The following is a 24,576-nucleotide window of genomic DNA, read 5'->3' on the forward strand; positions in this document are numbered from 1 at the left end:
GAGCCCACCACTATGTGGCAGCCTTGGAGGCTAGGTATGGATTCGTGGCCCAATAAGGGCTTGACACATGTCACCATTAGGGGCTGACATATGTCACTTCCTAAGGAACTATATATATGTATGTTAATGATTATTAAGTCATTATTTATCCAAAAATAAGCCCAAAACATACTTAGAAAAATGTGGAGAAGAAGAAGGGAAGGAGGCAACCATGGTTTATAAGAATTAAAGGTGAGTTCTTCACTTTTCCTCCATGAATTAATTATCTACGATGTTCCTCAACCTCGTGGAGGTGTATATATGTATCTTACGATGTCTACGGAATTAATTCTTCATCTTGGAACTAGAAAGAAAGTTGAAAGAACAAAGAGAGAAAACATTAAGAACTAGTTAACAAACTCATTTTTGGAAGAGACTGTTGTTAGTAATATTAGTATAACTTCTTGTGTACAGCTTAGTTTTGGGTGATTCAATATGTTTTGGAAATATACTTCATATGTATATAACTTTTATTTATCCTTTAAAATCCAGTTTTGCTTTTATCTTCTCGAAAAAAGGTGATGAAGTATAGAGAAGGTACTTCCTAGATTCTGGTTTTGAACATCTTACACGGACTGCTGTTGGTATTTTGGGCATATCCTTTTGTATAGAATTGATGTAGGGGTGATTCAAAATTATATGCGACCCTAAGACACATGTCTATAACTTTGATGAATTACATAAAGCCTGTTTCCCTTAATTACCCCTTCAAAATAAAGCGACAATGCAAGACAGTAAGCTGTTCAGAATTCACATTTTGATAGTTTTGAGTGAGTTGTTTGGGGTTTGTATTATGTAATGTTGGTGTGAATTGCATGAACATATGCTGCAGGTTGTTGTTTTTGGCTGGATGTAGTTTTTATGGATCTAATTGGAAATTTGGATTGGGCATATTATAGGGGAGGTGCTGCCCAATTTTCGTTAACATCTCCTATTTACTTTTGAATATCGAACTCTGATAGTGGTTGAACTATTTCCCTGGAAACTTCCATATGTTAAAAAGGTACCAAATGTACATGCTCCAAGTCTTAAGAACTATACGAGACTAAGTGTTTTTGATTCCATAAATGATTTGTCCCTATGTTAATACATGTCTAGGGTCCCCAAGATTACTTTTAAGGCAGCCCATAATGGCATTTAGAGGAAACTTGAGATGACTACACCATTATTCGGGTCCTCAAACAAAAGCTTAACTTTTTTATTCTATTGAGTCTCTAATAATGATTTAAAATGCATATAGTTGCTCACTACTATACTCATGTATACTGTATCACCTTTTTCACTGAGTCTCGAGCCGAGAATAGTAATCATGCATAATTCACTGCATTATCCACCGAGCCTCTCACTAGAGGGTCGGGATACGTATGTATATATATATGATGATATGTTGTAATAAGGTGGTGATGGCACTGGGTTATGATGATCTTACAGGTGTATCCACCGGACCCCTGATAGGGCCGGCTATATGATATAATTTGAACATGCATGTTCTTATGATTCACAGAGTACAAGTACAGAGATTTCTTTTATGATGTACTGGATTCCCTGCTTCTCTGCTTCAAATATGTTTCCAGTTATGCTATGTTATGTTTTACATACTTAGTACATATGTCGTACTGACCCTCCTTTTCTCGGGAGGGCTGCGTTTCATGCCCGCAGGTACAGATATAGATTATGGGAGTCCATCAGCTTAGGATTCCGTTGAGCTCAGCTAGAAGAGGCTCCATTGTATTGGAGCCTAGTTTTTGGCACTGGCCGTGGATGTATAGTATTGTTTTGTTATTCAGGGGTACGGCGGGGTCTTGTCCCGTCATATATTGTCATTAATGTTGTTAGAGGTCTGTACACATGTATATATGGGTTGTATACATCAGTTTGATTCAGCTAGGCCTACATGATGTATGGTATATGTTATTATGTTATGGCAGCCTTGTCGGCTTGCATGCCCTTTCATGTTACGACACAAACGAAAAGGGCTACAGGTTTTATAAAAATATTATCGCCCAATGGGGCTCTGTTATATGATATTATTTGATTTACAGTTCAATTTGACTAAAACTAATAGTTAGGTATATGAGGGGTTCTAGGTCGGACTCCAATCGCGGCCTATGGGGTTGGGTCGTGACATTGAGGAACCCTAGAATCTTCTTGGTGATGAATAGAGCCTTGAGAAAAGCCTTGGGGAGGGAAAGGTTTTGTGAATGGGAGTTAATGTGAGAATGAGAAGTTTAGGAAAGCTTAGGGTTAGTAAATAGGGAGAATTTAATCCTAAAATGACCACATTATATTGAATAAAACATAGAGAATGACCAAAATACCATTATGCGATCTTAGCCGGATAGAACCTACGAAACCATCCTTACGAGTCATAGAAGTGTCGATGAGTCATAGAAATGACTTGTCCTGCAGGGTCTGAGAAAAACCTGAGAACTAACCCTCTAAACTTATCCTAAAATTCACCTTTATAAGTCGTCATCTTTTCTATGACTCGTCTTGTTAGATACTGAGGCTTGTACTGTGTAGAGCTCAAGCCCTACAACTACGACTCATTTATATGAGTTGTAACTTCTTCTACAAGTCATCAACTAACTCGTAGAATCACCTCCTGCCTTAACCATACTTCCAATCATCAGCATCACTCCTACAACTTGTAGGACTCCCTACAACTCATAGGCTAAGTCGTAGACTCTGATCCCTGTCATATTTCCAAGCTTTTTCCTATATTTTGGATTTATGACTTATGGGTCTTACTATATCTCTCCCTTGGGAATATTCTACCTCGAAGCTAGTAGAGAAATGACATGAAATGAGGACTAGCAACCCAACATGAATGCAATGACACATAAAATGCATAAACCAAGAGATTTTCATACTTAACATAAAACATGACTTTAAAACCAAACTCATGAATATGCATGCATATGAAAGACTTAGGAAAGCTGAAACGTAGGAGGTTTAAACAATTGAGCATGAATAACTTAGTACCTTAGGCTTCAGTAGAGTGAAAGAGATGAGTATATCGCTTCATCATATCCTCTTCTGTTTCCCATGTAGAAGTTTCAAATTGTTGATTCCTTCAAAAGACTTTGATGGATACAACTTCCTTGCTCCTCAATCTCTTGACTTGCCTATCTAAAATTTCAACCGGGATCCCTTCATTGGATCGCCTATACATTTCCTCAACATAAATACTTAGAATACTAGATGAACCATAGCCATTTCCAATGGAAACTCCAACTCATAAGAAACCTTGCTAACAAGTCACAAGATCCTATAAGGCCCCACATACCTAGGGCTCAACTTTCCATTTATACCAAAACAAATTAAACTCTTCATGGGTGAAACCTTCAAGTATACCTAATGATCCACACTAAACTCAAGGTCCCTTCTCCTAGTATCAGAATAGGACTTTTGGTGACTTTGAGCCATCTTCAAGCTTTCTCTAATGAACCTCACCTTCTCCAAAGCATCAAGTACCAAGTCGGTACCTAATAAAGTCATATCACCTACTTCAAACCAACCCATTGGAGACCTATATTATCTTCTATAAAAAGCCTCAAATGGGGCCATCTCAGTACTTGAGTGGTAGCTATTGTTGTAAGCGAACTCAATAAGCGGTAGATGGTCGTCTCAACTCTGTTTGAACTCCAACACCCTAGCCCTTAACATATCCTCTATTGTTTGAATTATCCGCTTAGCTTGCCCATCATTTTGAGGATGGAGTGCGGTACTTAGCTTCACCTTAGTGCCAAGTCTCCTTTGAAATGATTTCCAAAAATGATAAATGAATTGGGTATCATGAACTAAAATAATTAACAACGGCACACCATGCAACCTTACCAATTCTTGAATATACAACTTAGCATAATCCTGGACACTATAAGAAGTCTTGACCAATAAAAAGTGAGCCGACTTCTTCATCCTATCAATAACCACCCAAATCGAGTCATGATATTTTCGAGTATGAGGCAATCCTACTACAAAGTCCATGTTCATATCTTCCCACTTCCAAGTGAGGATTTAAATATCTTGTGCTAGGCCACCCAGCCTTTGGTGTTCGGCAATGACTTATTGACAATTTGGGCACTTGGCCACGAACCTTTCTATGTCCCTTTTCATGCCACCCCATCAATATATATCCTTTAAATATTGGTATATTTTGGTCGAACTGGGATGAATAGAATATGAAGAATTATGAGCCTCCTTCAAGATCAAACTCCTTAGGCCATCCACATCCAGAACACATAATTGGCCTTGGTAATGAAGTACCCCATCTCCCCTTATGAAAAGACTTTTACAGTCTTCTCTCCCACTAATTTCTTTAACCCCACCAATATTAGATCAAGGTCTTTTTTTGACTTAACTTTCACTACCAAAGATGATTCGGACCCTTTTTGTACAAATACGCCACCATCATCGAAACCACTCAACTTCACCTCCAATCTAGCAAACTGGTGAACATCCCTTACTAACTCCCTTTTCCCTTCATCAACATGAGGCACACTCCCCATAGACACCTTACAAAGGGCATCGGCAACAACATTGGCCTTACCTGAATGATAATACAAACTCATGTCATAGTTCTTGAGGAGTTCAAGCCACCTCCTTTGCCTTAGGTTGAGGACATTTTGGGTGATCACATATTGGAGACTTTTTTGAATGTGAATACGTCTGCATGTACCCCATAGACTTAATACCTCCAAATATTTAGAGCAAACACAATGGCCGCTAGCTCAAGATCATAGGTAGGGTAGTTACACTTGTATACCTTCAATTTCCTAGAAGCATAAGCTATAACCTTATCGTTTTGCATCAAGACACAAGCTAAACCAACCTTTGAAGCATCGTATTATACAACGAACCCTTTTAATCCTTCTAGTAGAGTTAAAATAGGAGCAGAAGTAAGTTGGTATTTCAAAGTTTGAAAACTCTTTCCACACTCATCCCTCCATAGGAACTTTGCTTTCTTTTGGGTCAATTTCATCAAAGGATATAAAATAGAAGAGAACCCTTCTACGAACCTTCTATAATACCCGGGTAGGCCCAAAAATCTCCTAATGTCTGAAAGAGACAATGGTCTAGGCCAATTTCTTACGGCCTCCATCTTCTTAGAATTAACCTTGATTCCCTCTCCGTACACTATGTGACCAACAAAAGCCACCTTTTTCAACCAAAATTCACACTTACTAAACTTGGCAAATAATTTCCTATCCTTCAAGGTTTGAAGCATAATTCTCAAATGACTCTTATGTTCCTTCTCACCCCGAGAGTAAATCAAAATATTGTCAATGAAGGCTACCACAAACGTTTCAAGGTAGGGTTTGAACACTCTATACATTAGATCCATAAATACCACTGGTGCATTCGTCAATCCAAACAATATCACCAAAAACTCAAAATGACCATACCTCAATCGAAATGTTGTCTTAGGAATATCACACTCCCTTACCCTTAATTGATGATAGCCGGACCGAAGATCAATCTTTGAGAAATGAATTGCTCCTTGTAATTAGTCAAATAAATCATATTTCCTAGAGATTGGATATTTGTTCTTAATAGTCACCTTATTTAATGAACGGTAGTCTATGCACATTCGAAGTGACCCATCCTTCTTTCTCACAAATAACACGGGAGCAGCCCATGGTGAAATAGTTGGCCTTATGAATCCCTTTTCTAACAAGTCCTTTAAGTGCTCCTTTAACTCCTTTAATTCCACCTGTACCATCCAGTTGGAAGGGATAGACATAGGGTGGGTTTTAGAGAGAAGATGAATACCAAAATCCACTTCCCTTTTGGGAGGGACACCAGGGAGGTGGTTGGGAAAGACATCGGAAAACTCATTTACCATAGGGACCGACTCAAGAGAAGGACTTTCGGAGTTGATATCTCTAACCCTCATAATATAATAGATGTAGCTCTTAGAAATCAATTTCCGAGCCTTAAGACAAGAAATGAACTTAACCTTAACTACCAGATCATGACTCTTCAATTCAAGAATAGGCTCATTTGGGAATTGAAACTTGACTCCACGAGTGCTACAATCTATAAAAGCATAAGACACATGCAACAAATTCATCCCAAGAATAACATCAAAATCTAGCATGTCAAGCTCAATAAGATCAGGAGGAATAATTTTGTGCAGGATAGACACGGGACAACCCTTATAGACCTTTCTAGCAACAACTGACTCACCAATGGGGGTAGATACCAAATAGGGTTCTAATAACATTTTGAGTAACACATCAAACCTATTAGCAAGGAATGGAGTAACAAACAAAAATTGGCACCCAGTTTTAATAATGCATATATATTAAAATCAAAAACCTTTAACATATCGGTGATGACATTGGGCGTTCCTCAACTTCTTGCCTCTCATGCAAAGCATAAAATCGGGTGGTTCTTTGGCCATTCCTTTGAGCTTGTCCACCATGAGCAACTTGGCCTTGAGGTATATTACCACCACCTCTACAATCTCTAGCTTGGTGACCTAGTTTACCACACTTGAAGCATGTATTAGAGCAGGCTAAGCATTCCCGTTTATGAGTCTTCCCATACTTTTTTCAAGTGGAAAAAGCTTGATCAACCACATTTTCCCTTAGAACCATTGGATTAGCACCCGTATCCTTGTTAAACCTTGGAAGACGCGTATTGATAGGATCTTTTCCCATGAATCTTTGCCTACCTTGGCCTTTTCCACCACCACTATAACCATACTTTTGGTGAGTAAACCCTTCATCATCAACTCTAGCCTTCTTAAACCCTCTTGACCTCTTCCTCAATTTCTCATCCTCAATTTGTTCTATATATGTCAAAAGTCGAGAGATGTCTATCTCTTTGACCAATATAGTCATTTTGCATTCTTTGGACACCAAACTAGAGATATTAGAGATAAATTTGGTCATCCTTGCCCTAGGTTTGGAGACTATGAAAGTAGCATACTTAGACAATATGGTGAATTTAAGAGCATATTTCATCACACTCATGCTCCCTTGGTGAAGATTGATGAACTCTTAAATTTTTGTCTCCCTTAGCTCTAAAGGAAAGAAGCGACCTAGGAAGGAACCCTCAAACTCTTTCTATTTTATGGGTCCCATATCTTCATCCTTATCAACAACTCCTTGCTCATACCAAACCCTTTATACACCCATGAGTTTATATGCCACTAGCTCACCCTTTTCATTTGGAGGCACTCCCACAATAGCCACAATTCGATAAACTTTCTCAATGAACTCCATTGGGTCCTCGTCTACCTTGGAACCATAAAATTTGGGTGGATTCACCCTCTTAAAGTCCTGAATCCTATAAGCTGAGGTAGGAACTTGAGGTGGAGGAGGAGCAACACCTTGATTATCTTGGTTGGCTACGGCTTGGGCCAACAAAGTGATGGTATTCTGGAACTCTGCATGTGTAACTCCTTCCTCATGGGGAGCCTCAGTAGCTGGATGAGTTTAGTACTCATCAGCAACCTTTATTCTAGGTGGAGGTAAACTTCTTCAAGGAATTATCTAGATATCATGAAATGATTCATTAGTTTAAGGAATTCTTAGAACAACTCTAGGGCATGACATAAATTATGAAAGAAGAGAAAGTTTTCTAAATGTCTCATAGTCTCTTATACATAATTGTGCCGCATTTCATAACCATGAACAAGTCCCTATTCGATGCGGTATGTTGGAATCCAAGGACCATACAAAACCTTGACTCTAATACCAAGTTTGTCACGACCCAAGCCTAGGGCATAAATATGACACAGCCAATGAGGGATTGAAGATACCTCACCCAAGCCTCTTAGCATTTATTTAGCCTTTCATAGGTAGTGATAATTTAATGACAAGCAGAAATAAGTGAGACTATGGGGAAACATCATGGAAAACATCAATAGTAAAAATTTTCCTTACACTTGTCCAATAATACCTCTAGTCTTAGACTTGGTGAGGGATTAAGACATGTCCATAGCTCACTCAATCAAAATAGAATTAAAGTACCATGATAGATATCTAAAGATCCCAACATAACATAAGCTAAAAAAGGAATATTATTCTCGAAACATGGGAACTCACTAAATAGTAGCCTTCAAATGATTCCAATTAGCCACGTGGTAGAGAACGAAGAGAGCGTCGGTCCCTACATGGTGATATCATGTAGGCAAGGAGCATCTGTTAGTAATTTGAATGTACTAATTATGTAGGCATGCTATATTATGGAAAACATTAATATAATTATAAACTAAAGTACATAAGTGAGTGCATGCTTGAGTAATTAAGTAAATAGCATTTGAAATATCCATTTGTGGGGAGATGACTATAACTGACATTAAGACCATATGAGCTATAACATGGAATCTAATGTACCCCCTATATTGGAAGGAGAGACTACTTGCCAAGGTAGAACTCCGTCAACATTCATTTCTTCTAACATTTAATGGCTATTTGTGAATCTACTATCCTAGCCTACAAGAGCTCCTATATTGGCACATAGTTGATAAAATAAGAGGTTTCTACTAGAATTTCCTTACCGAACCCCACCTCAAGCCTCTTTCAGTGCTAAGTTAAAACCCACGGAATAGCATATCATTGAATCATAAATATACATATAGATTGAGACATCAAATCATCATTCGGTAGAATAGCTCCTTAAAAGTTTTAGTGATTCAAGTATGCAAGAATTGTCCTTATTGCATAAATAATCCATTAGCTTAGGTGAGAAATCCTCTAACCAACATTCATTCTTTTATTTAAAGACCCTCATAATCATAGTCATTAACTTTCATAAATATTTAATTGGAGTCCATAACTTTCAAATTACGCTTTAATTGAAAATAGGGTAAAACTAGCTAGGTTCGATTCAATTCAACTCTTCAACATGCATATAATTGAAATCATGAAAAAACACTATGAAATTCATCAATTCACATCATGCTTTAAACAACCCTCCATTAATTTCAAGAACCTTTAAGGAACTAAGTAGAGAAAATACTTGCCAACCTTCAATCTATGCATTTGATATTATGTTGCATCAAAATAGACCAATAAATATTGGTTTAATCATGACTCGTGCTATTGAGTAGAATTTAAAACAACTCATGAGAAATTCTTACTTTAAACTAAAGATTTAGTTGAAAGGGTTTTGGGCTCCATGAGTGCAAGAATCCATAGATAAAGAACCACATACCTTGATAGATTTTTGACTTGAGGTTGGAAGAAGAACTTATTCTTGAGGAAACCTAGAATCTGCTTGGTGATGAATAGAGCCTTGAGAAGAGCCTTGGGGAGGGAAGGGTTTTGTGAATGGGAGTTAATGTGAGAATAAAGGGTTTGGGAAATCTTAGGGGTTGTAAATAGGGAGAATTTAGTCCCAAAATGACCACATTATATTAAATAAAACATAGGGAAGGACCAAAATATCGTTATGTTAACTTATCCAGAAAGACCTAACGAAACCTTCCTTATGAGTCATAGAAGTGTCGATAAGTCGTAGAAACGACTCATCCTAAAGGTTTTGAGAAAAACCTGATAACTTATCCTTTGAACATTTCCTAGGACTCACTTTTATGATTCATTTTATTTCTACAACTCATCCTGTTAGATACTGAGGCTTGCACTATGCAGAGCTCAGGCCCTGCAACTATGACTCTTTTTATGAGTCATAACTTATTCTATGAGTTTTTAACTGACTCATAGAATCACCTTTAGCCTTAACCATACTACCAATCACCAGCATTACTCCTACGTTGTAGGAGTCCCTATGACTCATAGGCTAAGTTGTAGACTCTGATCCCAGTCATATTTCCAAGCTTTTTCCTTCATTTCAAATTTTCGACTTACGGGGCCTTACATATTGCTCGAGAAGTATGGGGTTCTATATAGTATAGAAACTTCTTACCATCCTGGTCTAGTGGGTAAATAATTGTTTCAAACTACGATATTAAGAATATTACGGCAAATATGGTGAATGAAAATAGAATGGACTAGTCTAGAAAGCTTGATGACGCTTTATAAGAATATCGAATTGCCTTCAAGACTCCCATGGGTATGTCACCTTACCAACTTGTGTTTGGGCAGTCTTGTCAACTGCCAATAGAGTTGGAGCACAAAGCCATGTGGCTCTAAGAAGGGTAGCCTAGTACACTAAAACTTTCGCTATGTGCAGAGTCCAGAGAAGGGCCCGACGACAAGGGTCTACTGTACGCAGCCTTACCTTGCATAGAGTTGGAGCACAAAGCCATGTGGCTCTCAAAAAGATAAATCTAGATGGGATTCTATATTAAAACAGAGGATAAATCAACTCAATGAGCTTGGTGAGTTTTATCTAAATGCATATGAAAGTTCAACCTTGTACAAGGATAGAATGAAGAAGTCTCATGACCAAATGATTGAAAAGAAAGTATTTTCACTTGGTTTTCTTGTTCAACTCATGGGTTGCGCTTATTTCCTGGCAAACTAAAGTCAAATTGGGTAGGGCCATTCTGAGGTGTTCAAGTATTCACACATGGTTCAGTTGAATTTGAGAATAATGATGGAACAAGGTTCAAATTAAATTGGCAAAGAATCAAAGCTTACATGGGCACTGAGGAAGATATCAAGGTGCTGGAAGTATGGACTTTTGGTAAAGTTTGAGTAACCAAGAATTATGCCGTGCCACAACATTAAATCAAGTGCTGATTGAGAGGCAACCCAAGATATATTAGTTTTTGTTTCTTTGTAATTTTCTCTTTTTAGTTTTACATTTAGGATAGTATAGGTTAACTTAGGGTCTGTGTCATAATAGATTCAAGAAAAAGAAAACGTGCGCCTAGTGGTTGTTACATGTGCAGGGATCAGAAGAATAATCTAGAATAGTTTAAGCTACAAAAGTTTCTAAAAATTATGTTGATAGGTCGTAGGTCTATCCATGGCTCATAGACTCTGTTCGTATAACCCTAGGTAAAATGAAATTCTAAAGGACTTGATCTACGAGCCTTTTCTATGAGTCATGCATACATTGAAAAATTGTAGTTAGTACTTATAGAACTCAAAGCACATAGCTAGGTGCAGGTTTAGATCTACGAGTGCACAATACAAACCGTACATTAATGAACGATCCATAGTTTGTGCTCGTAGATCCCATATATATTTCTATATTTTTCTATGTGTAGAGTTAAGCTACAAAACTCATCCACAGATCGTAAAAATGACTAATTAAAGCCCAAAATTATTTAAGTCCTATTAATCTGACCTTGATTTCAAAACATTCCCCAATTTAATTTCTTTCCCCATTTTTCTTCCCTCTAAACCATTACACCCCTTCAAAATTCCTCAACCATCAAAACTCTTCAACATCCATCCCCTTTAGTCAATCCCAAGTGCAATAGGTTGATCGTGGATTAGTGAATGATTATCCAAGAAAATTGTCATTTTTTATTGTAAACCACTCACATAACCTCTCTTTCACACATTAAGGTATGGGACTCATGCCAACTTCATTAATTGAGGAAAGGTTGTTTAAACTTAACTTAGGGTTTCCTAGTAATAAGAAATGAGTAAGTATATTTGATTGAACCCTACGAATGATGGTTTGTGAGTGTGTATGTAAATTCATGCTGCTATGTATGTTGGGTTTGTGTTGTGAATGAAAGCACTAATATGTGTGTTTTATGCCTACAAAGGTCTTCTACGAGACATGGTTCTTTTCGAAGCCTGTAGTTTCCCACATAGTCAATACTTGAAGGTCCAGTGACCTATCCTCAAAACCCTTACCCGTACGAAGGTTATTTACAGGTCGTAAAATCTTCTATGAATCATAGATAACACTCGTACATGAATGTCTTCCTATATGAAATTTCCAGTAGCTATGTTTAGGAACTACGAGTTGACCTATGGTCCATATACCATTTGATAGAACGTACTGGTTGTCCATAGTTCCAACTTCTGAGACTTGTATTTAGGTCATCCTTCCTACGAAAGAGTCCCTATGTCCTTCAATAGCTTCTATGCTCTGTACAAACCTTCTCGTAGAACCAAAAATAGTAATTCCACTACTAATGATTTTTAGTTATTCCGCAATTTCTTTGCTTTCTTTCTTAGTTCATAGTCACTAATACTTGCCCCACAGGTACCATGCCACCGAAGTTGAATCTAAAGCGTGGAAGAAAAGTCTCCATACCTTCCAAAAAGTTTGCGACTCGGAAACTTAAGACTTGAATACAAAATAATGCCATGGATGATGAGTATAGTGGCTTCGAGGTAGAGTAATCTATTAAGTCTGACTCACTTGTGGAGCCCCAATCCACTCGAAATCAAATAAGGAAAATTACACTGGTACCTGAGATAGTTTGGAAAGCCTTCCCTCCTAGCACCACAATAACACATACTTCACCCTAGTCTGAAGAGGGGGAAAAATCTTAAGGATAGGAGAATGGAAATAAAGAGTCGGGATCACAGTCCATCTCCAGTCAGAGTCTGTAATTTTACCCTCAGCATCTGCCTCTCACGGCAAATCAAAAATATAACAAACGCCTCCATAACCAGTACGTGTAGGGGGATTCCAAACAGATTGAGTGTTCAAGGGATTTTGTTATATACCACAAAGGGCTTACTCATAATGATAAATACAAGTCCACCCGGCCCACAAATGAGGAGCCTTGCATTCTGTCACAACCCATGCCTAGGGCCTAGACATGACACAGTGAATAGGACACCCAAAGGTACCTCACTCAAGCCTCTTAGCATTCATTTAGCTTTTCATAAGTACTGACATACAATAACTTGCAGAAATAAAAACATTTTCCATTTGTTTCCAAACATACCTCTACTAATAGACTTGGCAGGGGCTAAGACATGTCCTTAGCTCACCCTCAAAATAAGTGTCGAGAAATGCCTTAATAAAAGTCTTAATGTTCTATATAACATAAGCTTAGAATAAAAAGGGTATTGTTCTCAAAACATGGGAACTCACCACAAGTAATCTTTAACCTAATCCAAGCTAACCACGTGGAGGGGGTTAAGAAGCGATGTCAGTTTCTACATGGTGATATCATGTAGGCAAAATTATACATTAGTACTTTGAATATACTAAGTATGTAAGCATGCAATGCAATATATCATTATACAATAAGGTGAAAATATGGACCATGCTAGAACCTTGTATTCATTTGAAATACCATTTGGAGTTGTGAATCTTAGTCAATTAAATATAGAAATCATAATGAATCATAAAAGAAACTTAAACATTATAGAGGTAATCATGAGTCATTATAAGAAACCATAAACTTGCAAAGTACCATGAATCGTAAATAAGTATACCATAAACCTTTTGAAAAAAATCTTTAGCTTTGTAAGACCATATACTTTAATTTGTGATAGATATAGTAGACATCATATGATATATCTTAAACATTGGAAGAGGGACATTGTACCTTTGTGAGATAGACTGTTAACCGACATAAACCATGTGAGCCATAACATGGAGTCCCAATATTTACCCATACATCAGAGGAAAGGGGAGACTACTTTATAAGATAGACTCCTATATATCTAAGTAGATCCACTAAGCTACATGAAGGATCAAGCCTCAACTACGGGTGATCCTCTAAGGAATTGAGCCTCTTCTATGGGTGATCCTTTAAGGAATCGAGTGTCTTCTATGGGTGATCCTTTAACCTACAGTGATATGTAGTTATGGGATAATGGGATCTCTCTAAGGGTCTCTTGCCTTTTCTACGAGAGAGAATGCCTATCCTAAGGTCCACTCGGTGCTAGGTGAATTCTCAACGGAATAGACAAACCATAAAACATAAACTCAATCATCATGTGGGAGGGGCCATATCTACTACCTGTCCACTCTTCATAAGAATAAAATCATAGAATAGCTACTTAACTTTGTCTCATGTGATGTGAGGGTAGACCTTTCATCATCACATATCTTTATTCATGAAATATCTTTAGGGCCTTAACTCATCCTATCATTAACTTGCTTGAACATTATAGAGTCATCATTAACAAAAACTTATTCACAAAGAGCACCGTTAAATTCATTTGTAGACATTGTCAAACATTTATTTGGAGTCAAACTTCATTTCAATTTTTCTTTATCATAAGAAACTAGGTGGGTTCATTTCATAAAAACTTTCAAAAATATTTAAAGAATACTTGTATGCATGAGAGTGATATAAATGCATCAAATCAAACATCTTAGGGACACCCCACCATATGCACTTCAAAACTACCTTCCAAACCTTCATATAAGAACCTTGATAAAACCTCCATTTTATGTAAATAAGAATCAACATAAGTCAATATAGACAAATAAACTTTAAATATTCAAGAATCTATACATTTGGAATCGTAGTATGAAAACCCATAAAAACTCATCACTTGGAATTGAGAGTATATATATATATATATATATATATATATCTAAGCAAATAAACATCAAATATACCATAATTTATGCATTTGGACCATCATGTAAAAGCCCATAAGATTTCATCATTTTGAATTGAAATGCTAGGTTGAGAAAATATTTGGGCTCCATGGGTGGAAGAACCCATGGATGAAAACCCACATACCTTAGATTGAAGCTTTTAAGAAAGTTTGATTCTTGGTCTTCAATAAGGAGCCTTGAATCCTTTGAGTTTGATAGGATTTTGTTTTTGTAGGAGATGATTTAGAAGAGAGGAGGATGAAGTTTAGGGTTTTAAGGAGGCTAAAGACAGCAAATATACCCTACAAATGTGTCCAAGATCATATATATATAATAAGGAATGGTCCAAGTTTCCCTTATTAAAATCTGGAAAAACTGGCCAAGTCCGCGTCAGGTCCGTGTCGCAGACTTATCATGCACCTCTCTGGTCAACTAGGCATAACCTTTTACTCTAAACTCTGAAATTTGCATTATTAGTGTATTTAGAAAGAAGATTCAAAGACCTTTAATTTGATAGGTCGTAGGACACACAATTCATTATAATTTAGGAGATATGATCATTTGAAGTTGACCCTTCTAGGGTCTCATACGAAAACTTAGTCGATAGAAATTCTTTGGACTTGGCTTGGTGTTAGAGAACCCTATGACCCTAAAACACATCTAATATACTTCAAATACTTAGAAATTGATCCTAACTCATATATACAATCAAAAGTCATCGAGTTCAATCATATACGCATATGAAGAATGATTCGGGTCTTGGTGTAGAAATATTTAGGGTGTTACACATTCAGATGCCCAACCTAGTACCTCTCGATACTCAAGATATATTTACTCATCATAGATGTGAGTGGATGGAAACCCCATTGGGCAAATATAGTCCAACCATGGTATGTGAGTTATATGCATCATACACGACAACAGTAGCCAACACCAAACCACCCAAAGCCAAAGAGCTTGACAAGCCTCCACTACAGATTACATTGGTTCATGATGTTCTGGTTGACATATTAAAGCACACCATCTGACATTTCTTTTATGGGCCAGAATATGAGCAGACAGCCACGACAGCTAGTATGATACCGTATGAGCACCATTCATAATGGTAATATTATGAAGGATCGGGCCCAAAAGAAGAGGTAATAAAATGGATAGAAGGATACATAGCAGAGAATGGAGTCGATGCTGAGTGGTTATTGGGCCCAATTCTGATAAAGAAAGCCATGTTGAACATTGCGACAAAATTTTAGTGGGTCATAGTGCGATCTCTCCTATTCCTCACTATGGTGGATAATCATTTGACTCTAAATTGTACAGTGTTGGTGGAAAGTATTATGGCAGGGTATGACATTGACTTTTTATGATGCATCCTTGAGGAGATCCATGAGAGAGAATTTCAGCTTACCACAACCATTACATTTCTATGTTTGATTTACCGTCTTTGCATTGACTCTAGAGTACCTTCCACACCATGGGTAGATTTGCTAATTGAGGTGACTGGGATTTAGGACGTTGGGCTAATCAAAGATGAAACAAATCATGTTGCCCAGCGATGTGCTCCACAGTCTGAGGTCAAATTGCTAGAGTTTTTCGAGGGTCCGACCAGAAAATAGTTGTAATGGAGCTATTCTAGAAGAGGATCCCCCTATTACGAAGTTGTTTGGGGATGAAACTACTACTTTCCTACCTTTCACTAGTGCCCCCACCATCACACCGCACCCATACTATGCTGTCCTAGTCACCACGTCAAATGAGTTCCTCCAGAGTCTAGTTTATAGGCAGACTCATACTAAGACCCAATTAACCTAGATAGTCTAACAACTCAAGCCATGAGTCCGAAAAGCAATAACCGAATCAGAGGAACGGGATGCAATGAAGCATCAAACAATCTTAGACGAGAGGAAGCATAGAGTACATGTTCAAATTGATGCCTTCAATCGAAGGGTGACTAAGCTCTTTAGGATCACACATAGTCTAGACATGGTTGGTCTTCAGACAGAGATAGTGCGACTCCAATCAGAGCTCACTGCATTAGCCAACACACTAGTACATTTCTTCCTCACTATGTTTGTCGGTTGTCTTACCTTTTACTATGTATTTATTTGCATATGAGAACCCTCCACTGGCACTGGAAAAGTGGCCACTAGTGATGATGATACTTTAATGTGATTTGAGGATTGGGTAAGTTTTAGCACTCAAGCTAGGCCCTAAGTGTGACATGGCTATTAGAATCCCAAATGACTTAAAAGTCCTTAGTATATCATACATGAGCATACATAAGGCAGTGAAGCAATAAAACCAAATTATAAATATGGAAATAAAGTCACAACATGAATAACACGATAAGAGAGAAAATAACTTTGCAAATTCATGACAACATAGACTCTATGAACATCTAACATGCCTCTACTAGTCCATATAGGGGCATAAGAAAAGCTCCTAGCTCACCTAAATATAAAAGATAATATCATAGAAAGAAATATAAACTCATGTTGGTTACGTCCTCAAAGCATGAGAACTCACTAATTAAGTGTTAAAGCTAAGTAATCTGATTTAGCCACGAGTAGAAGGATGAGCATGATGATCGTCGAACCCAACATTATGACACAATATAGGCAAAAAGTATGTATTAGTACATGGAATGCACAGTATATGAGAAGCATGAATGAATAACGATAATTGGACATATCTTTGAAACATGAGTAAAACATAAAAACATTTGAATATCATAATCATGATATCAATGCATCATAAACATCATGAGAACTTATACCATTACATATACCTTTGTGGGATTTGACCTTTAACCAATATATAAGACCATGCGAGCTATAACATGGAATCTGATATAACTCCCACATCAAGAAAAAAGAGTCTACATGCCAAGGTAGACTCTGGGAGAACATCTTAAACTTGAGCTATTTGTGGATCCACTAGCTAGGACAATTAACACAACCTAAATAAGAAATGTAGTTAGGGACTACAGGTTGCTACTAGAGTTTTCTTGGGTCGCTACTTGAGCTTCCAGACCAAACCCTACCTCAAAGTCATCTCAGTGCTTAATCAATATCCCAACGAAAATCATTAATCATAATCATTAACATCATTAGGAAAGGTAATAAGAGATACCAATCTAATTTCATAAAAATAGTAAAAAGAGTAGCTCATTAATATGATTGATTCAAAATAAGAATGAGAAAACCTTTCAATCTTTATGAATCCGTGAGCCGGTGAGAAAACCTTTCACCATCTTTAACATGAATGTGTGAGAAGAAACCCTTCACAACTTTTATACTACTTGAAACATCATTTAAATCATAATCATCATCATTCATTACTTTCATATGACATTCATAAGTCCTTGATAATCATTCATAAAAATTCCTTATTAATCATGATCATAATTACTTTAAATTATACTTGAAAATAGCATAAGACATAGGTCCATGAAAATCAACTTGAAATCATGCAATTGAAACTTGAATCAAACATAATTTAATCAATGGTAATGAAATAAACCATAATTGGATTGACTCAATGCAATTTCATGAGAATTATGGCTTAGACAATAATTCATAAGAAGAATTTGGGAAAACTCTTTTGGGACTCCATAGATGGAAGGATCCATGGATGAATTCCCACATACCTTAGACAATTAGAGCCCTAAATGCACTTGAATTGGAGACTTGTACTTGAAGTTCCTTGAAACTTTGCTTGAGGAAGAAAATGAATTTTGGAAGAGATTCTAGAGAGAAGATTTCTGTTTAGGGTGATTAGGACTGGATGAGGGATTTAGGAGGGTTTAGGGTGGTTAATAGAATAGGATTTGTACCCACAAATCATACAACTACATTAATAAAACCATGGGGAAAAGACTAAAATAACCTTAGTAAGACTAGGTGAGGTCACTAGACGGGGGACTTCACGGATAGAGTAGCCCTTCACAATCCGTGAAGTAACTCCTGAACTTGAAGGGAAAATCAGGCTTAAGGGTTCAACTTCTAGGGGGGCCATCATAGCTCATGGAAATCTATAGGAGTCATGTGGAGCTCTGTGAAGAGTGACCTGAAAAAGCCTCTAAGATTTGGGTTTCCACGGAGACCACTATGGTCTATATAGTACTCCACTATCACGACCCAACCCCGTAGGCCGTGACGGGAAGAGGCGGACCCACGTATAATTTAGGGGGTTCATCCGAACCCCCTTCATTAAAAAATTACACTATATATATAAGATAAAAATTTTAATTTATGTATTTATATTTAATATTGAACCCCCTGAGCATAAGACAAAGGACTAGCTTAGTGGAAAAATGGGGTTTAATATTTTGCCTTAGCTTGTCTCAGCTCGCAGGTTCGAATCCGAATAAGCACATTATTTTTTCTGATTAGCATGTTTAATTTTTTTTGAACCCCCTTCATAAAATTTCTGGATCCGCCACTGGTGACGGGTGCCCGAACTGGACACTCGTGTATACCTTTGCTAGCTATAAGCAAACCTATCCCCCTATTTGAGTCACAGTATATAACATGCAAGAAAACTATATGAGCCGACAAGGCCATCACGACGAGGGATACATCCCCAAAACATAAACCATATCCGCACTACTGTACATACATACCTATGTAACCCATATACAACCCACACACATATCTACAGACTTCTAAGAGTATAATGATAACATAAGGTGGGATAGGGCCCCAGCCGTACCAGTGAACAAACAAATATATACATCAAGGGTTAGTGCCCAAAATCTAGGCTCCGGCATAATAAAGTGCTTCTGAACTGCTGATAGGAGTCCTACGCTGGGGGGCCTCCAAACTGTGCTTCTGTACTAGGGGGCTTGAAACGCAGCCCCCCGAAGAGAGGGGGGTCAGTACAACATATGTACTGAGTATACAAAGCATAACTGGAAACATATCTAAAGTAAAGAGAGTCAGGGGACAAATACGTTACTTAACAAAACACTATAACTATACCTTGTGAATCATAAAAACATGCATACTCATATTATACAATATAGCCGACCCCTTCAAAGACTCGGTAAAACATATATCAGTAGGACCATCATAGGGCCCGGTGCCATTATTACCTTATCACATCACATCACATCATCATCATATATATACATACGTTCTTGTCCCTCTAGTGAAGGAATCGGTGAGTTGTTCATGTCATTGTATTATTATTTCCTCATATAGCATACCCGGCCCTTTAGTGAGGGACTCAGTGGATAATGCAATGAACTGCGCACGATTACGTTCCCATCCTAGGACTCGGTGATAGAAGGGTTACGGTATACACAAGTAGAGTAGTGAGTAACCATATACAATTTAAATCATTATCAAGAATCAATGAAGTAGTAAAGATGAATTTTCATTTGAAAATTAGGATGATAGTCATATCAATCGTCTCTCGAATATCACTATTGATTATTCAAAAGAGTCTTAGACATCATAGGCATTTTAGATCATATCTGAGACTCGATGGAATACTCAAATGTGCTATCATTTAAAAACCAAGACAAGAGTCATATCAAGTACCTTCAGAGTGTCATTATGGTATGCATCAAAGTAGCACTTTTGGAATTATCTACTCGTATCAAGGTGTAATAAAATATCTTTTAAAAGTCAAGAAAATGGTCATCTTAGTGTTTTTGAGAATGGGGACTTCCTAGGGATCACATATACTTCGTCTATTCATTTCATAAGGTTCATGCCAAAAAAAGAAGATTAACTTTACCTACTTACTACTTTCCAAGGTACAGAAAAACTTGAGAAGCCATAGTTCAATTATTGGAAGAGTTCTAGCGTAAAGGAGTGAATAAGAGTCATGTTTTATACCACAACATAAATTACACCAACTTAGGATGGTTGGACACTTTCACATGAATCAAGACAAAAGGACATAAGTTCTAGGAAATTAGAAACGTTGGCCATCCTAGTGAACTTAAGAATAAGAGTTTCTTGTAGACTTATTGCATTCTTTGTCCATTGGCTTTCTATGGGTCATGCCAAAAAAATAAAGAAGATAAGGTTTACATAACCTCTACTTTCCCTCATAGAGTCATTATATACATATATCATACCCAATCCATCATGAGCTTGGTATCATAACTTTCTCATTGCTTTACCATACCATTATATAACATACACGACCCATAATGGGACTCGGTGAGTAATCATAGCATTATAATATCGTACTTATGTAAAAGAAATATCAAGAGGGAATAAGGGTAGCTTTACCAACTTGTACCAAAAACATGCCAAGAGGAAGCTTCACATACTTATGCCAAAAAACATGTCAAAAGAAAGAAGGGCTTCACATACCTTTTTTGGGGATAAATTGAAATCCGTCCTGCATTGATACCTCCTTAACCTATTTGAAATAAAAGTAATACTAAGGTTAATAAACTTCACTTTCCAATATCCCACTCTACAACCAAGTACTAATAGGAGTTGTTTCCTATCCATTACCCTCGACTAGTTTGTTACTAGTTCTGAAGCTACCGAAAATTGGGCAGTATTTCCCCTGTAACTTCAACATCTCCGAGATTTTAACTCGGCCACAATATCAACAAACATACCAACAACAAAAACCAGAAGTATATTTACAATTAACTCACTTCAACCTTACCCAATACAACTCTAAACAACTAGCGCCCAACTACGATACAAAAATAGAGTTTTCAATCTTTATTTCACAAAATATTTAACCATACCAAATGGAGGATCGTATGGATGAAACCAGAAGTATCCACACCCTTTTTAAATCCCTTCAACATGCAACCCCACCAGCTGCATCCGCAGCACCACAACGATAATACACTATGCGACTTTGATTTAGCTACTACGACTTTAATTTAGCTGGTTTTTAACGCCAAGCATCCTTGTGAAATTTTTCCACTTCCAGCATCATTTAATACATGTAATATATCTCATAACATCATCATAAACTCCCATTCGAAATATAAACTCTTACCTTGCCCGGAACTCGTCAATCTCATTGAAACTTGCCTCGGAAGTTCCTTTAGCGCGCCTAAAACTTCTTGGCTGTTTAGTAACGTTTTGGGCTGCTTCAAACCATAAATTTTCATTAATAACACCTTCATAGAATTGTGGTGCACCTTAGATAATTAATTCACATAACAAAATTGGAAGCTTACCTTCTTTGTTTCCCTCAAATCCGAAACTCTCTCTAGCTTGAGGGTTTCTCTCCTCTTCTTCTCTTTTCTAGAATATTTGTATGAAGTAATAACTTAAGAGATAAGTATGACTAAAAGTCATCAACATATACATATATAGGCTACTTTAAGGGGGAAAATGTCATCCCATAAGTGGTGACACATGCCAAGCCATAAGTGATGACACGTGTCAAGCCCCCATTGGGCCAATACACCCCTTTCCTCCAATCATAGGCTGCCATGTGGCATGTGATTTCCACCACCCTTGCTCCAGCTTCTACCATGGGGCACTCCCTCATGCTGCCACATGACACTCTCTTTCCCCCCTCGTGGGTTCGTAATCTAGTCTTACTTTATGAACCTATGTAATCCTTACCACATAAGCTTGGTATGTACTCAAGTAGTTTAAGTACGTAAGATTTCCAAATTGGTAGCTTACGTAAGTAAGTCGAGTCCTACGACTCATTACTTGACCTCCAATTCCTTTCGGATTCTCATAACCATATTTCCAATCTTCCCTTCTATGGGGTGTCACATTCTCTCTTCCTTAGAGTTTTTTAATAGCGTCATAGATTATCTGTCTCACACGACAACTTATAAGAAGCTTACGATCATTTCAAGAAACTTAAGAAGCTTAAATAAAACTTAAGAAGCTTAAGAGGTTCAAGAAACTCAAGAAGCTTAAGAAGCTTGAGAACCTTCTGAGGTACAAAAGTACGGGGTATAACATCCATGAATAATGGAAACCATCATGGTCGCCAATCGAATTTGCGGTCTTGGGGTTCAGGTTCACGAATGAGTTTACGGTTTGTGGTGCCCACTACGACCATAAACCCTTTTGTGGACTCTTTCCCATTTTTCCTATTTTTCTTAGTTCACTCTCTGATGCCTTTCATGGCCTATAGGGAGCAATAAGACCTATGCACATGGCCTGTGAAGCCCATTTGGTGTAAAAGCTAAAAATTTTCTGAGAGTCTTCTTTTAAACTCTACTTTCTGACTTTCCAACTTTTGGGGTCTTATAGCGAGTAAGAGAGAGCGTCGTAAACTTGATGAAGCCAGAAAGGCTTCCATATTATCTAAACATATTTGGATTGATAAAGGGATGCAACAAGTTATTAGAGCATCGCGTTCAAGAGGTGCTACTGATGGCATCATACAGGCTGATTACGAGAAACCTGCTATTACATCGGATTCTACTTTGATGGTACCTTTCACTACCAGATCATGATACAAACACCTATGCACCATAAGTTTTTTCTCTACCCTTCATTTTAAGTTTTTCACAATAGTGCATTGAGGATAATACACAGATTTTTGACAGGGGTAGAGATATTGTGTTTTTCTTATGACTATTTCGATGAAGTTAGAGTAGCCCGATACACTCATATGTATCCTTGGGGTTTTATTACATGTGTTTTTCCTTGTGGACCATTTAATTTCTATTGAATCAGCCTGTTTAAGATATGTTGTAAGATGTGAAATAAGAATAGGAAAATATGGCACGATGGTTAATGTTTAATTGAATGATAAGACCCTTCTAATCCAAATTTTTGATGTGCTACATCTATTTCATTGATATGTTGAATGTTTGGGATCTTTTTATGACATGACATATACTAATAGGATAAACATGACTTAAGTTGATGCATGAATCAGATATATATAATGTAAGACCCCAGAAGTAGGAAACTCAGAAAATGAGGTATTGAGAGAAGTTGTAGAAAATTTTGCACTAGATACTGATCATGGGCCCCTTCACGGACCATACTCAGCACCATGATTCATGTCCAATATTCGTATAGGTGTCCATGATAATGAAAGTTAAGAGAGGAGGTCTACGGAGGGCTTTATAGCCCGTGGAGAGTTTCACAGACCATGAAGCCTCCCGTGAACTCGGCCCCCAAGACCCTTGAGTTAGGGTGATGACCATGAGGGGCTCCATGGGACATGATGAGCACCATGAGTCGAGGTGGCCTTCATGGAGTTCACCCTTTTAGACCCAAGTTTAACTCCAGCATCACGACCACTACCATGGGCCATGGCGGGCTTCATAGGCTGTGGTGGGCCTTCTATCCAAGTGCCTGACCCAGTTAAGTTAGGGATATTTTGGTCTTTTTCTATATTTTTATTAATGAATGTGGACAGTTTTAAAAGTTTATAATAACCTACTAACTACCTTAAGCCTTCCTAATCCTTTCATTCTCACCCAAACACTCAAAAACATAAAATTTTCTCTCTAAAGTGTTCTCTCAAGAGTCTTCTTCTTTCTCAAGCAACTCAAAGGATTTCTTCAAGGTCAAAGATTCAACCCCTTGAAAATTAGTTCTCCTAAGATCAAAAATATGTGGGAATTCATCCATGGGCCCTTTCAACCATGGAATCCCAAGTTTTCTCTCAAAATCTTTTAGGAATTCTTCTCCCAAAAAGCCCAAGTTCTATGAATTTGCATTAGGTCATCATAATTATGATATATTCATTGCTATTAACCTAATTATACATAACTCACATCACATTGCATGGTTTCAAGATGAATTTCATGTTATATGCTAAATTTAAGTATGTTTTCAATGAATTATTATCATGAATTTCAAAGGATTTCAATGAATGATTATCACAGCTTATGAATAACTCATGAAATATTATGAATGATGTTTGAAGAATGTTTTAAGCAAGAAGTTATGGTGTGATAAGGTAATTCTCACACAATCTTATTAAAGAGGTGAAAGACCAGTTTTATCAACTAATGGACTCTTATGAATCAATCATGGTAATGAGTTATTCCAATGATTTTCTTATGATAATGATTGATATCTATTATTTTCTTTCCTAATAATTTTAATGACTATGTTTTCATAAGGTTTCATTGGGATAATGACTAAGCATCAAGGGGACTTTAAGGTAGGGTGCAGTCTGATAGCCATTGCAGCTACCCAAGGAAATCCTAGTAGAAAC

Source organism: Solanum dulcamara, chromosome 12, assembly GCF_947179165.1.
Source record: "Solanum dulcamara chromosome 12, daSolDulc1.2, whole genome shotgun sequence".
Lineage (NCBI taxonomy): Eukaryota > Viridiplantae > Streptophyta > Magnoliopsida > Solanales > Solanaceae > Solanum > Solanum dulcamara.